Below are 17,003 nucleotides of genomic sequence, written 5' to 3'. Positions count from 1 at the left end.
AATTCGAATTGCAATAACCTCTATCTGATCTTTAATCTAAAATAAAATGAGTTAAAGGTAAAATCCTAGTTTTAATATATAGCGTGAATTTTTAAGACATGCGTAGTAGGGCGGGTCGAAAATCTAATTTTTCTTAAATCCCTTGGTAATAGTGAAAATATATTGTATCATGAAGTCAACAACAAGCCTGCGAAATATTAGTCTTTCATTTTAATTGTAAGAGCCCGCGCATCGACCGCCAAGTGACCCACAGCACACTAATCGAATAAGACCAATTCTTGTTAAAAATGCTGGGTTTAGCCAAAAATTTTGGTGCATATTATTAGATAATGAATCCTTTAACGCAAAAGATAAAGTCAAGTATCATTTCGCGCAGCCCTTTATCTTATCGTTAATCTCAAACTCATCTATTTTCAAGAAAATTTTAATTGTTCTCTTGATAATTGCACTGGCCTATAGTCAAAAGATGTAAAGAACAATATTAATATTGCTGGCGTGCATTTAGATNTTTTCACTTGGTTGCTGAAGTAATGAAGAATTGAAAATTCATAAGGGAAAATCATAGTTTTCTTATTTTTTATTTTAATATCTTAAAAACGTGTAGACTTATTGAAAAATGATAAATGAACGTGAGGTTCTAAATTTAATAGCCCTTAATTTGATATATCGTCATGTTTATAACAATAACGCATTCCATAGATATTACAAGCCAAAGTTTCATTTTCAAAATTCATACACTTTGATTCAATTGCGCGGGCTAAAGATAAGTTTTAAATTAATTTTTCGTGGCCAATAACAATTGGCTGAGACCTAAGACATCATAATATTACTATTACAATGCGGTCAAATGACTTTTATTTTCCCCCATACAAAATCGACCCAGCCTAATGCGTAGGTACTTAAAACTATTAACACTTTTTAAAATAGCTGTCAAAACAGTTGTTTTGCTCTCCTGAAAAATTGAGTTTTTGCAGATAGAGGGTATTGAATATAAGCCCTCGATAAGAAAAATAGGTTACATTATTCCCAATCGAATTGCCTGATTTCCATTGAAATTTTGTATCTAGAAAGCTATCAAAGTCCAAAATCAGTTGAAAATTCAGAAATCTGCAGAAATAAAATTGCAAACAAATTTATTCAGTTTGGATGTGAATACACCGTGCGGAACAATCAATATACTCACGAAGCCATAAACGTTTTTAGTTTTTTCTCTCTGACGTCAGGATATTTTTAAAAAGACTTTCAAACATATCAACAAAAAAAAATATTTAAAAAACTTAAATTCAACGTGGAATAATAATATAGGTACCAAATAAAAGAGAGAATCCTATATGATTTAAAAATGTAAGCCTTTTGGTTCACAAGGACGAGTAGGTATTAAAAATGTCTTTTTAATTTATTTTATTTTTTAAGCTATTAGCTGTGTGTCTTAGATATTTAGTTCTTAACATACATTTTTTTCAAAAGTACTTATTGTCAATTTTCAAGTATATTCAAGAATAACATTTTAAAAGAACTTTTTCTGTACCTATGGGTCCTTATGCACCACCTTTTTTATTCCTACAGAATATTCTCTTTAATATGATTCCACATGGCACTGAGTTTTTTAATAATTTTTTACATTAATCATACCTTTAAAATTTCAAAATCTTTTTTAGAAAATCGTGTCATCAGAGAAAACCTAAAAACTATTTCACTATTTTTGGCCAGTAGTTTCGCGAATATATAATTTTTTTTTATGTAAAACTGACCTTCACACGGTGTTATGGTTAAGAAAATTGTTATCATAATCTATGTATCAATATGTAAAGTTGCTGTTTTTAAGTAAGAATGCAATATTAATGAAATTTTTTAGACTATTTCAATGGAATCAACGCGTCAATGTCAGGATTGAATGAAAGTGTTTTAATCTTATGTTTTTCTTATCGTTGTTGATTCAATTGTTTCTGATAGTTTCAGGTAGTGGTGGCAAACTATCGATAGTGGGCGATATTTTTTTCAAACTATCGACTTTTGACTATATGAATACCCCCATTGCGTTAAATTATAGTTTTTTATAGACCATAAGAACCTACCTTAATATTGAAAGTATGATTTAGAAAACTTAACATATTTACGTATTCTGCTTTCTAAAGCCAATTGTTTTTATTTAATGGTGATTTCGTTTCTGCCAAAAAATGTCGCCTTTTGATTGCCCTTTTCTCTTGTCGGGCTCGATTCTAAATTAAAGGCAAAAGGTGAAAAAATTGTGTGTTCGTTTCTTAAAACTTCACACTCTTATAAGGCAAAAAAGGTGCATTCTCTACCCTGTGAAGCTTTTCAGAGGAGATGGTTGCCTTAAAAATCAGATGGTTGCTTAAATCGACAATATTATGAAATGCGTGAGCTAGACAAGGACAAGAAGGCAAAACCATGCGTTTTTACCGAGTTGAGCTTAACAACAAACACATTTTACACGAGTGAAGGCCAACATTTTTTGGAAGAAACGAAATCACCATAAGAAACATAGCATGTCAACATTTTTATGTTTTAGTTGCGACCTTTTTTCGTTTACTATTAAAGCTGTTTTACTATACATTCGTTCCGATTCTACTGATGACGTTGGGCCAACATAGTTGTTATATATTCCTTTATATAAAAGTTTTGCCGCTTTAAAAAATGCTCATTCATCATTTTTGTGTCTTAAATTTGGAAAAGTCTCAATAATGAAAACACTCGATAGTTTTGAAAAACTATCGATAGTGAAAAATACCAAAACCATCGATAGTTTGCCACCACTAGTTTCCGGATCGATTCGCGACCCACCTGTAACCCTTTCGCGACCCACCGGTTGGGAACTGATGACATATAATCTATGTATATATATAATAGGCGAAGGGATTTTTTGTTCAGGATAAAAGATCTGCACCGTTCGACCGATTTTCAAAAATGAGATGTCAAATTAAAAAAGCGCTTGCCATGTAGATGTGTAAACTGATTTTGATTTTTCGAAAAGAGTTGCCACCTGTTAAGAAATTAAATTCAAATTATTTAATAGTCAATGCCATCAAATCCCCACCGTTCGTTCGATTTTCCAAAATGAGACGTCAAAGTAAAGACCTTGGACTGTAGATGTTCAAAAGATTTTACGATTTGAAAAGAGTTGCCAACTTTTTGTTTTTAGTTATATTCAAATTATTTATAAAAAAAAATCAATTATTAAAAAATGGGTATCAACCGAAATGGTTTCGAAAAGCTTTGTTTCTTAGCTGAAGTATAGGAGGGTTACCAGCTGTTTCAAAAATCATATTAAGTAAGAGATATATGTATCACCATATGGGTGCCAAACGAAAGGGATTTCAGAAAGTCCTTTGGAAATATTTTTTAAGAGAGTTTCCGCCTGCTAGAAATCGCGAATTTTAGTTTACTTGTACACAAGTTACAAGAAATATCAAAATATGGATGTCAAACGAATTAGTGTTAAGAAATCTTTAGTTTGAAATCTAAGAATATTTTTGAGGTATTGGAAGAACCTGTTTAAAAAGTTAAATTCAAAAAAAATTGATAAGTTAAATGAATTATTGAAATATGGGTATCAATCGAAGGCGGTTTGAAATTTTTTTATTACTGAACTATATTTAGCGGGTTTGTTTGAAGATTAAAATTCCACTTAATTCATCAATTAAAATATGTATCGTAGTGTTCGGCAAAGGAGAGTTAACAATGATTAACCTTGAAAGTACTTTTGAAGAGGGCTACCACCGGGTTGAAAGGTCTAACTCAATTAACTAATTCAAAAAGTATACGAAATATAAAGACACCGCAGTCAAACGAAAGAATGCTAAGAAATCTTTAGTTTGAACATTTCGAATGTTTCAAGAGAGTTGCCACATGTTTAAAAAATTAAGTTCAAATTATTCAGTAAGTGTATATATTTAAATACATTTGTGTGAATTTCGTCGCGTGTACTGCTTCTTCATTAACTAAACTAGTTTCCAAAGTTTATAGAATTGTTTTATTTCAATTTGGTTCTTACGTTTTTGACTTAGAAAAATAGTATTTATTTTATTTAGCAATAAAGAAAGAAATAATCTTCTTTCCATTAAAAATGTTGGCATTTCTTTGGCACTTTTATTTTTCTATTTGGGAGTTTCTTGCACGTTTTGATCCGCAATATGGCACCTCATTTCTAAGGACAGTTGGCAGCCTTGATACTGTGTAGCCATTGAGAGGCAGCGCTGTGTTACATCTTTGCCGGGGCTTAAAATTCCTTGTCAATAGCACGTTGTCAGTTCCATCTACATTTATTATCTCGAAGAAGCCAAGTCTTGAACTGGTATTACATTAAGACAGTTGTCCCTTACGCTACTAATGCTGTCCAGCAGTGGGATTCTAGAAATCGCCAGTTAAAATTTGTATCGCAAAAAATCTCTAAGTGCATAAGACTCGCGCATAAAACTATGCATCGCCTCCAGAGAAACATAACATCCATATCTAATGTGACCAACCGTACTTCTTTCGGAAGTACAGTACTTCTTTTTTCGCTCGTGTACTTCGTACTTCGAAGTACAGTCAAATGTACTTCTTTACGATGTTTGGTACTTCTGGAGGGAGATTCTGTCACCAGTTAGCGACAATTTTCGGATCGCTACCGCACTTTTTTACGCATGATATAAATGTTTTTGCGTCAAAAAGAGCGATAGCGTTTCGAAAATTGTCGGTAACTGGTTACAGAATCTCCCCTCAGGTCCTGTTCATCTCCTTTCTTCTGAACATTCGTCACAAGGCCTGGGCGATAAATTCGTTTAAACCATCAAAGTCACCGGGGACCGATGGCATCATATCTGCGCAGCTGCAAAGGGCTCTGAAGGTGTCGTGCAATTGGTTGGATCCATGCATGAGGACCGGGTACATCCCCAAGGCTTGGAGGATAGTCAGTGTTGCGTTCATCCCAAAGGCCGGGATTTTAGGCCTATCTGTCACTGTCTTTCAAGAGCTCAATATGCTTATTGCAAGAAAAGGTCGGTGAATACCGCCCTGCACACTTCGCCTCTTCGATATCAAGGGGGCCTTCAACAATGTCACTCCAGAGGCAATAGTCAAGTATATTCATAATCTGGGGGTTGAAACGAACCTTATAAGCTTATTTCGTGATAGAACTGTCGCGGCGGAGGGGGGGAGTCAATGGGTGCACTCCACAAGGTGGTTTTCTCTTTCCTCTGCCCTGGATTGCGGTTGTAAACGACCTTCTAGAGGAACTGGAAAAGTGGGCTGTCGGGTGATCGCCTATGTAGATGATGTGGAACTTGTGGTTAAGGGACGATTTCTATACACCCTTTTTGATCTAGCTCAAGATTACCTGTACCAGGTAACCAGGTAGGCGATCAACGGCGGCAGAAGCCTAGTAGCGGTGAGACTAGAAATTTCGACTGATCCTTTTGCATCAGCTGCCAAGAGAAAGTTGAAGTGGAATCATCTCCATTCTTTCTTTTAGACTGTCCAACCTTCGCGAGGCTTAGATGAAAACATTTTGGCTCGCACATGTGAACAAGTATTGAGCTCTCAGAGATCAAAATTAGCCGCATCTACGAAATTGCGTAATCAGCTCGCGGCGTTAACTTAACCCAACGTAACCTGTACTTCTTTGAGCTATGAAATAGTTGGTCACATTATCCATATCCATAATGCTTACGATTTTATATTGAGCCCCTCCGGGTTACGCATTAAATAATTGAAAGCCCATGTTATTCATTTCGAAATGTTTAGCGATATAAATTTAGCGTAGGGATTTCTAGAATTCCACGGCAGCAGTGGAATTCTGACAATTGCTATTCTAAATTGACGCCGCCGAAATGCTCTGAATGAAAAGCCGTATGGCCTAAAAGTATACAACAGGGAAAGGTGCAAAAGTGCAAACAGCGAAATCTGTCAGTATGGGGAGCAGTTAACTAGATGTTGCAAGTTGTTAGCCCCGCCCGCTATCCTTCTGAAGATTTTTCGCTATCAAAATTAGCGATAGAGAATTTTTGAGTCCGGCTGCAGTTCTGCTAATTTTAACACACAACTGTAACTAAATACTCTGCAATGAAATCTTTTGACTAATCATCTTTTAACTATTTGTAATGTATGTAAAGTTTGTATACATATGTATATATATGTGTACGCATTTGGGATTTCTACGAACTAACTAGTCGGCTTCAGCGACAGTGTAATACCAGTTAATATTTATATTCATGTATTTGTATGTATATTTATGTACTTGCCGTTTGTTTACCTGTTTTTTTTTCTTTCTTTACAGGGTATTTATTTATAGGTATTAGTTTAATTCTATTCTTTCACCGTAGAGTATGTACTTATATAAAAAACATTGGCTTTATAGGGTAGTTTTGAGATCAGATATGTATACAACTTACTTCCATCTCCTCCTTGTTGAATACCTGAATTCACAAGAAGAGAGAGAGAGAGAGAGAGATTCATTCATAAAACTTTTAATAATAATGCAATGAAAAATAAACAAATCGCGCAGGCAAATATAGACAGCAAACATAGCAACGCTAAATGTCATAAACAAAACGAATGGCCAAGGAGAAGTAAAGTGTCATGACAACGAACTCAACAGATACAACAGCGTCATCGTGAGTGGGTATATGTATCTCCAGATACAAAATAAAGAGACAGTCTCCCGCTTTCTGATTCGCCTCCATACTGAAACAGTCAGTGTGCTCAGTACACTGTGGTCAGTGTGCTCCTGGAAGTCGAATTGTATGGGTGAAGCCGTTCCATGGCGCGCTGCTACTGCCAGCCACTAAAGCAAAAAAAAAAAGAAAATACAATTTATTAAATCTAAAATCAAAGGAATGGAACATTGCATTCTTTTGTGGTGCTAAGAAATATAGAAATGGTCATGCGAAGACAAATAATTGCAAGATGTATTATAACCATGCCTCTATATAGTATTGTAGTAAAAGTTTGACTAAAAAATTCGCATTCGTTGTTTGCACAGTTGCTCCAAATTCGCGAAAAGGTGGCCTCCCAATTTTCATCGAAAAGTGAAATGTATGACACCATGAAAAAATGTGTAATAGAAAATGAAATAAAGTGAAGTTGTGAAAATTTGCAGAAAGTAAATTTAAGGAATTTGCAGTGATTGTGTGGAAAGATAAACCAAAGTAATTGGGCAGTGTCAGGGGGTATGAGTATGTATGAGTATATTTGGCCGCGAGCCAAAAACTACGCTGCTTCATACATAACTATGCACATCCATACATAAATACAAAGTCATAAGCAAATTGGAAAACAAAAAATAAATTATTCATTTCGATTCGTTGAGTTGTGATGTCTGACTGATGGACCACGGTCGGTTAGTCGGGCGGTCGGTCAGTCGGTCTTCCATGTGCATAGGAAAGTGATACGGTTTATAAAATTTTACACACAAAGAGGAGATGAAAATCTCAAGCCATTATCTAATTCCGCTACTAATTGAATAAATTGACGAGTACAATAACAAATTGAACGCATTCGCTAACAATCAAAACAGCAAGCACCAAAGCTTACAACAACTCAAATAACCAACCTACATGCTTAAGTTGTGTGCCAGCAAATGCTGTAAAAGTACATAAGCTGGTCGAAAGCATAACGCTATGTTCCAGTAAGCAGAAATGGCATAAAAATCGATGAACTTTCATCAATATAATATCCCGGTCTGAAGTCAGAAAATTTTTTTCTGAGCTAGACGTTGATTAAGAGCGCTCCCAAGGAGTGCCATTTCAGTCATCTAAACAGTTGCGGCGCTGTGAGCAAGAAGAAGGTGAAACGCATTACATTAACAATCGACGGAAGCGCGCAAACACGCAACGGTTGAAGGAAATGCAGGAAAATCGATTTCCCATTGTTTTTAGTGGTATAACATATAAACATACGGAAAGTTAGGCAGTAAAAAATGGGGATATGCCTGCAAAAGTTGCATAGGCTTGACATTTCAGCAAAGGCGAATTTGGCTAAATGCAACTACAGTAAAAAAACACAGGTAAAAAAAAAATTTATCTTTATTGTGAAATTCTGTTTTCCACCAAATATAATATAGTTTCTACCGGATCGGATTGTTACTTAATACATACATATGTCCATATACTTAAGTACGTTTGCATAAATTAAAAAAAAAAAAACGGGAATATGTATATTTATATATGTACATGTGGGTTTAAATATTTCTTTCACTTTCCACTACAAATAGTTTACTAGCCACTAGTTTCCGCTTTTATCAAACTCTAGCATTACTACTTCCCAAACCAGTTAGAAAAAATACTAGTTCATAAACTAGTATGTGCCTACCAGTTCGACATTTTCGAAGAACTTAAGCGTTCAGCGACATCTGCCTTTGAATTGCCAAAGCCTAAAATAAAACGCAATTAATTGCTTTTCTTACAAATGTCGGCTGTGGCGTCACGTGAAGACTACTGGTTCTGGTTCTGGGATCGCAGGTTCGAGGCCGCTTGGAGGTGGTTAAGATTTTTAAAGTTAGATCAATGTAAGTAGGAATAATTATTTCAATTTAAATACAAATAACAAACTTAAAAATCTAGTTGCAATACAAAAAACAAGAAACAAGCAAATATATGGGAAGAAATACTTGTGCCATAAAAAAATAGATTAAAAAAATATAGTTTTTTAATTAAATTTAAGAATAACAAAAAAAGCGTAAATAAAAAAATATTATAAAGAAAAAATAGAATTAAAAAAAAATTCCCTGCGCCAGGGCTTGAACCTGGTACCTCAGGCATACCACGCGAGTGCTTTGCTCTGTCGGCCATTGCGACTGTTGGAGCGCCGTGAGCAAAAAGACATAATAATGCTTTTCATGGGGGATGAACTGGCTGACTATCTCATCAACTGGTATGATGCTACTAGTATTTCTACTAGTAGATGCTGATGCATAGCCTGACAATTGCCATCTCGTAGGACATCGCAATGTTAAAAATACCAGTCGCTAACAATGAAAAAGGATAGAACGTCAACTATTTGGGCTGAAACGCAAACTGGTAGAATTCTAATTCACAACTAGTAGCTTTCCCTGCAGGGAAATTATGGCGCCTCCTTTCTTAATAAAACTTTAGTGCTTACCGTTTAATGCATAGAAACAAATTAAAGCCTTATCAGGTGTAAGGTCTAGATGGCATTTTTCCCGCTATACTCCAGAGAGTGGCCTATAAGACTAGAGAATGCCTGAGCAAAAAATTAAAAAGGTGCATCAGGCTAAATTGTGTACCAAAGTAACAGAGGACGGCATATTCCCGTTGCAAACTTATAAGGCTGCTATCTTTCGAAAATAGAAAGCCTATTCAACTGCTTTCAAGTTGTTTCCAGCTCAATTGAAAAGATACACTAAGTACTTAAATACTTACACCCCTATTCCGAGTGTCGACTAGTAGTAGATAAATGACTGTGTGTCGATTATAAATTTTCCGTGGTATTTTCAAAATCTTTTTCGATTTCAATAAGCGACAGTGAATAGTTCTACAAACAAACAGTTGTACAAGGATGAGCGATTAAAAACAATTCACAGTATTCAGTCGCTTATTCCACGAGAAGTCGACACTCGCAATACCATGGAAAAGCGGTTATCGAGGAAGAGTCGTTTATCTACTACTAGTCGACACTCGCAATAGGGGGGTTAGATATTAGGGGTATTTTCTGAGTCTTGCTAAACCCTTGCACGTTGTTCGGATTCCACGGTTTGCAAAGCTGTCCCATACGAAAAGCGGGTTTTAGCGTGCAATCTGTGCACCATGCAAGAGATTTGCCAGACTCAAGGAATATCCCTACGGATTTTTCTTCGTTTTGCTAGCCCGGAGCATGGGAAATCGCCGGACTGCACTAGTTCTGATCCTGGTATCTGAAATTTAGGCAAAGCATATAAATTTATTTTACGACTAATAAGGGTGCTGTCATTTTGATTAGTAGATTTTTATCAATAGATTACTATTATTATTATAATTAACGTAATTACTATATATTATAATTATATGTAATAATTACTAAAAATTAAATAGATCTGTATGTAGTTCCAGTTATTTTCCACTTAGACATTGTTTATTATTTCAATTAACTTTTTTATTTATGTTCTTTTATGAATTTGCAATGAACTTAATTTGATAACCACACGATATAGTCGTTAGTAAGTTAAAAAATATGTTTTTTATCCTGAGTGAAATTAAAACATAATGATCAAATAATCAATTTAATAACAAAGTAGCACAAAATTGGTGTACTCTAATAGTAAATTATCAACCGATTACTGCTATCTAGCATTAATCGACAATTAGTTAACATGAATTAAAAGTAATGGTAACTAGTCAGTAAACTGCTTCTTTAAAAGCACCAAATCGATTAAAAGGCATTATTTAAGCAGATCGGCGTGCAATGGCAGCCTATTCATAAAGAGTTTTGCAGATCTTCTAGAATTTTTGATTTAGAGCCAATTATTTTTACAAGCCTTTTTTATCCATTTCTGCACCATTAAAAATTATCAAGGATCTTCATCAAGGTTCCTCCTGTTAAATCGCTTTAGCTTTTGGTATTATAAAATATAATAAAGGATTTGGCCTGATTCGACGAGAGAGGGCTTTAGTTTTCAGTTGCCTACTCAGTCCAAAGTAGTACTTCTGGGCAAGAGTAATTCTCCGTTGGATTCGAAGGCTATAATTAATATGGGTATTAATGCTGGTTCCTAATTATACGAAGCCGTCTACAGTGATGTGGGTGCCGAGACGCGAATGCTCTAACTGTTTGTTCGATGACAGAACAGACATCATTTTGTCCGCATTGCTTTGCGTCTACCTAGTTTTTACCGATTACGTCGATGTCGTCGATATACGCCGGCAACTGTACGCTCATATATAAAATTGTATCTGAGGTGTGATGACATGAAAGAGAGTCGCTCTGTCTGAAACCCCGTTTAGGGGCAAACGGCTCGGTGAGGCCTTTCCCAATTCTGACGGAGCTGGTGGTATTTCGCAACGTCACTTTACACAGCCGTATCAGTTTCATGAGGATTCTATATTCAGACATCGCGGTATAACGATAACTACCCTTTTTTCGAAATTGACAAATATATGATGTGTGTTGGTCCTATTCTCGAGAGTTTTTGGTGAATTGTAATTTTCTGGTGTATGGTTGATTATTCAACTCTAGACCTAGTAACCTATGTTTAGAAGGCTGATCCCGCGATAGTTGGCACGCATGGCCGGGTCGCCTTTCTTGAATACTTAAATAACTGGCACACCGTCAGCTCCAGTAGTTTTTTTCAGCCGAATAATTGATAATCATACCTCGTCATAGTCAGGCGGTGGGACATCTCAACTCCATTGTCATCGACTAGAGCCCGGGCTCGTCTTCTCCAGCACTTTTAGTGCTGCTACCATTTAGAAAGGGTAGAAAAATGTTCCTTCAATAATTTAAGTACATTCTGGACATTTGCCACTAAGTCGCCGTTATTATTCTTAAAAGAGTACTAGTCTGGAAACCTGCCGTAACTCTCTGGTTAGTGCTTTCCAAGTATTTCGGCCTCCCGCTTCTTATTGCTGCAGATGCTGAATTTCATTACGTTGAGACCAAAGATCCTTTCCCTGTCCACTCTGGCACTGAAAATTTCATTCCACCTGTGCCGACGGAATCCTGTCCATGGCCTTTCATAAAACCCACTTAATATCATGGTATGATAAACGTGTTGTTGCGCGGTGTGTTAACAACTTCTTAACTAGAACTTCGACCTCAATTCGGTATGGATTATCGTCATCCCACAGCAAACTTTATTTAAACGTTATTTGGGTTAGAACGAAAACCTATATAGCTTGTACATACAAAAATCGCCAAAAACCAATGCCTCATATATTCTAGGAACCTATGTATGTACATATATATGGTATATATGAATATGTGTGTATATTATGTATACACATACATTAGTTTCTCATTTATAAATTATTATAAGCGTTTTTCTAATATGCACACATACATATTCTACGTAGTAAGATAATTTCAATAGCACCAAGGCATTCGTATATTTTTGTCGTGAGCAAACGTGTCATTTGTTATAGATTTGCTTGTACCTTCCAAAAAATGTACTTTCATGCAGGCGCATGAAAATGTAATTTCATACAGCCAACTTTTGATTCAACTAATCGTCTCTAAAATTGCCTCTAAAATCACCTCATGTGAACACCTTTTTAACATGTAGTATAAATTACCCTCATAATATCATTGTATACAGGAGCCAATAAATAATTTAATATTTTTGACATTTTTGAATGGCAATAATGAGATCATTTCCACTTTGAGTGTTTAAATAGTCCAAGAATTATTTACATTTCATTTTAAAATTACTTTTAATTTGGAGTTCACTTTCTTAAACTGTTATTAGAAATCGGTTTCTCTATTTGCGCCAGGACATAAATGTCACTTCCATTAGCGCACACAAGGGGTGGGTTTTGGGGTTCAAACCCCTCCTAAAGCTAATAACCTCAAATACAATCTGTATCTTAAAGGTAAGAATCCAGCTCTCAAGGAAATTATAAGAAATATTTATTATAATTTCTGTTGCTTGAAAGAGCGCTTTGCTTTTGCTGTAAATTTTCATGCGGGAATAAATATACGAGCATTTTTTTTCTTGAGAGCTGCAAACTGATTTAAGAAATTTTGGTAGAAGAAAATTTCTTTTCCATTTCTCATCCGTCGTTTTATATGAATTTTTCGTTTTTCTTGAGAGTTCAGTTAATTTTTTCGGTATTTGAAATATTAAAAAAATTTAGCAATCGTGAAAAATCACCATCTCTATCGAAAACCAGAAATCGAAAAAATGGAACATAGAAGTACAAAAATTCATGGAATCAATAAATTTATTTTTACTGACTTTTTTAAAATTTTTTATTTGATACTTTTGAAAGTTGAGCGCATCTTGAGTTTATAGAACTTTTTATTAAACAAGTAGTTTTTAAGGAAAGAACACAACCGACTTCAATTCTCATATTCAAATTTAGGGGTACCGTTAATTTCTTCATGATCCAATCATCGGATCTCTAAAACAAATTACGGGACGAACCTTGAGGTACTATCTTTCTAATAAAAAAAGGATTATTGAAAACGGTTCACGTGGTCCAAGGTTATGTATTCCGGCGAGATGATAACCTCCCTTTTTCTTGAAGTCGGTTAAAAGCGTTTGAGTTCTGTTAATCTGTAAATAAAGTGCAGTTTATGAATTTTAAAACGTTTATTTATTTATTACATACTGTACATAAAACTTGCATAAATGTATAAAACCCCCCCTAAAATATATTCCTGGGTGCGCCCCTGGTCACTTCATCATATCATCGCAACTAGCACGTAACGGCTCGGCGATAATATTATCTGAAGCATGTCAACTATACTTAAATTTTTTTCCATACTTTTTACATTACAGTTTAAGGAAGTTCCAAAGTTATGCAAAACCCTTAAAAAATCATAAAATATTTTATGTAAAATAACATTAAACAAACCAAAGTATTTCTTAAGCAAATACCCAAAACCAACTTCAACTCTCATAAAAAAATTATCGGATCTAAACCATTAGTATGGGGCTATGGGGTATGAGGTACCACCTTCTGTTTGTAAAAAAAATATAGAAATCGGCCCAAATTTATGCGGTAACATATGCACATAAAACAAAAAAAAATATATAAAATAAAAAAATTTCCGACGAATTGATAACCCCCTCTTTTTTTGAAGTCAGTACATACATGAGAAAATATTAACAAAGAAATTTGTATTCTCAGAATTGAAAATTCATTTCAGATGCTTTGAAAAGTCAGGACATTAGTCTACTGAATGAAGAAAATAATAATATCAGTACGAGAGTTGAAAAATCAGAACTGTACTGATAAAATCAGTACGTCTGGCAACCGTACTTGAAAAGTACCGACTGGCGTTATCCTACGAAGTGGCAATTGCCCCTACTGCAGAATTTTTGAACTGATTCCGAACTGGTTCCATTTTGGACAAATCTGGGACAAACGTTTTTTATGAGAAAAAATATTTCATATCCGATTTTGGGATGTTTTTTGGGTTTTTATTTTGTTTGACAGATTCCATTTTATTTTACATATGATTTATTATTCTTGTTTTATTTTTACAAAATATATATTTTCTCTTTAATTTCTAAGCGGCTTCCAAAAATTTAAATTTATTGGCTGCATTTCTTTATTCATTCTGAACGTTTGGAATAAACTTTTTTGTTTACTTATTCTTTAGAACGTTCCTGATGATATGTTAACATATATTTCAATCGCATTATGTTTATTCTGGCTGTGAAATGGGATTATCCGGAATGTATAAAGAAACGCAGCCATTATATTTCAAAACTCACAGTTGCCTCCGGGATTGAAACTCGCAACCAACGAGGGTTTTCTCGCGTAGCTACTTTTGTATTGCACGACAGCGCAACTAGCACACAGTAGTTCTGAATAATGTTGGGCGAAAGTAGTGCTTTTCCAGAATGTCTCTAAATTTTGCTGCAGGTTAGATATGTATGTATATAAATGCACACAAATGTTTGTGTCGGTACATCATAAGTCTGCGTCATAAGTATAAAGATTTCAAGTATATTTAGAGGAAACTAAAGGTTTCTTTGAGTATGGGTACTTGGAATTTTGTGCGGAAAGCTTAAAGGAAGCCAATTAGAAGATACTTCCGAAAGGGCATACAACTAAAAATAAAAACCTAAAGCGAAACGAACATATATGTACATATGTATTGCGGTGTGTATAAGAATCAAACATTTGCATTTATGTCCTGCTTCTGAAGTAGGGATGTTGCGAATATATGCATTCGCTTATGCATCAAATGATCCGAATGCGTATTTATACATGATATTGTTAAATTATCTCAGGTCTCTTTAAACAATATGGGGATAATAACACTTGTTTACATCACAAATGCGCACTGGATGCCACTAACCAACTCTACGTAGATAACCCACTCGACGTAGGATAAGTTTTCAAAACCTTTGCAATTTACCTGAAAAGGTGTTTTCACTTAATTGCATATATTTTACGAAGCAATTGAACAATTTTAATACGAAAAATGGCAGATGAAAGCTAACGAATTCTCCATAAACCATAAATGCATCATATTTCGGTAGGCTTGATAGTTTATGAAGAATTGATCATTCCAGATTTCGTATTTTTTTATGAAAAAATAAACAGTTTCAAACTTTAACAGGGAAAACATTGAAAACCATAAACCAATTGCAATCGTACAATCACACTTGACTTTAAGGTTAGGTTTGGTTAGGTTAACGCCGCGATCCGATTACGAAATGTCGAGATCAGCTAATTTGAGCCTCTGAGAGTTCAGTGTTTGTTCAGAAGGTCGAGCCAAAATGCTTCCATCTTAGCCTCGCCAAGGTTGGACAGTCTATTTTCTGCCGCAGAGAAACTCTTCTTTTCCTTTTTTATGTCACAAAAGGACCCGGTTTCTCTTAGCCTAATAGCAGTTCGTGCTGCGACAATTCTGTCTGCAATATCCGCAGGCGCCGTGTTCAACATAATGCTCCGCTAATTCCTGTTTTACGATTTTAGCCTTCTCTAGTGAGTACGACCAGACAAGGGCTCCTTGAAACAAGATAGGTTTAAATCTGGTTCCTGGTGCTAATGAATTAATTTGGGCGAGAAACCTCACATTTTACCGATAGCTCCCCGCCGTTGATTGCCCACCTAGTTACGATCACCCGACAGCCCACTTTTTCCAGTTCCTCTAGAAGGTCGTTTACAACCACAATCCAGAGCAGGACAGAGAGAACACCACCTTGCGGAGTGCTCCTATTGACTCTGCGCTGATTACATGCGCCTCCACTCCGCCGTGACAGTTCTGTTACGAAGTAAGCTGTATATAAGCCTTATTTGGTTGGTCCCAACCCCCAGATTATGAATAGTCTTGACTATTGTCACAGGAATGACATTGTTGAAGGCCACCTCGATGTCGAAGAAGGCCCCTACTGCATAGGTTTTAGGCGTGAAGGTCTCCTCTGACCACTCTACCAATGTGGGGCGGTATTCACCGACCTTTTCTTGCAAAAAACTGACAACCCTCCATCCCTGGGGATGTATCCGGTCCTCACGCAATTCGCATAAATAGGAGCCAACCAATTGCACGACACATCCAGAGCCCTTTGTAGCTGTGCAGGTATAATGCCATCGTTCCCCGGCCTCTTTAATGGTCATGTGACGATCGTCCAGAAGATAGAAGTAGTACAGGAACAGAAGTAAACAAGTAAAAAAGTCTAAGGTCGGGCGGAGCCGAACATTAAATACCCGGCGCAAGTATTAAATATATGTTTTTCACCTTTCGGAAAGCTACCGCTACATGGTAAACCGAGGTGTATCCATTTTGAGTAAATTAGCGTCCTTAAATTTCGAAATATTGAAGTTTCAAGCATATCTGAAATTTACTGTTATATGAAAAGCGGCCGTAATTTTAGTTCGATTTCAATAAGTTTCAACGTTTTGCTTCTATGTGGCAAGTACAATAACCACACCGAGTTTTGTACAAATTGGTAGAACGGTTACCGAGATACATATATGTGATCATAAGTGGGCGGTGCCACGCCCATTTTTCAAAATTGTATCCTAAACGTATTTCTTGGTAACGAATTGTTGCAAGCATCAATTTTGAATAAATTGTAACCATAAGTGGGCGTGGCTACGCCCATTTTCCAAAAATATTTAATATTCTTATTTTTCGTCTAAAACTTATTTAAATATCAATTTTGCAGTGAATTATCTTCAGTAGTTACTAAAATATCGCAGTTTCTTGTATTCTGAAAATTACCGTTATATGGGAGGCGTGGTTATTGTCCGATTTTGCCCATTTTCAATACCGTCCGTCCTACGCCAGAAAGAAGTGCACATACCAAGTTTCGTTGAGATATCTCAATTTTTACTCGAGTTATCGTGTGCACAGACGGACAGACGGACGGACGGACGGACGGACGGACG

At 35.7% G+C, this 17,003-nt stretch overlaps 1 protein-coding gene across 5 annotated transcripts in view; it reads left to right on the top strand.

Annotated features, from left to right (window-relative positions):
• Window positions 1-6,733: 6,733 nt before the first annotated feature.
• The window catches only part of Mgat2 (alpha-1,6-mannosyl-glycoprotein 2-beta-N-acetylglucosaminyltransferase), a 52,837-nt gene continuing 42,567 nt past the window's right edge, over window positions 6,734-17,003 (top strand). For all 5 annotated transcript variants that reach the window (XM_017606547.1, XM_017606556.1, XM_017606543.1 and 2 more), the window contains exon 1: window positions 6,734-8,005. The gene's annotated coding sequence lies outside the window, so the exon portion shown is untranslated. The remainder of the gene's footprint in view (window positions 8,006-17,003) is intronic.

The sequence above is a fragment of the Rhagoletis zephyria genome, unplaced genomic scaffold (assembly GCF_001687245.7).
Source record: "Rhagoletis zephyria isolate East Lansing unplaced genomic scaffold, Rhagoletis_zephyria_1.1 Rzeph_scaffold_00163, whole genome shotgun sequence".
Lineage (NCBI taxonomy): Eukaryota > Metazoa > Arthropoda > Insecta > Diptera > Tephritidae > Rhagoletis > Rhagoletis zephyria.
This window is presented reverse-complemented; position numbering and strand designations above follow the sequence as displayed.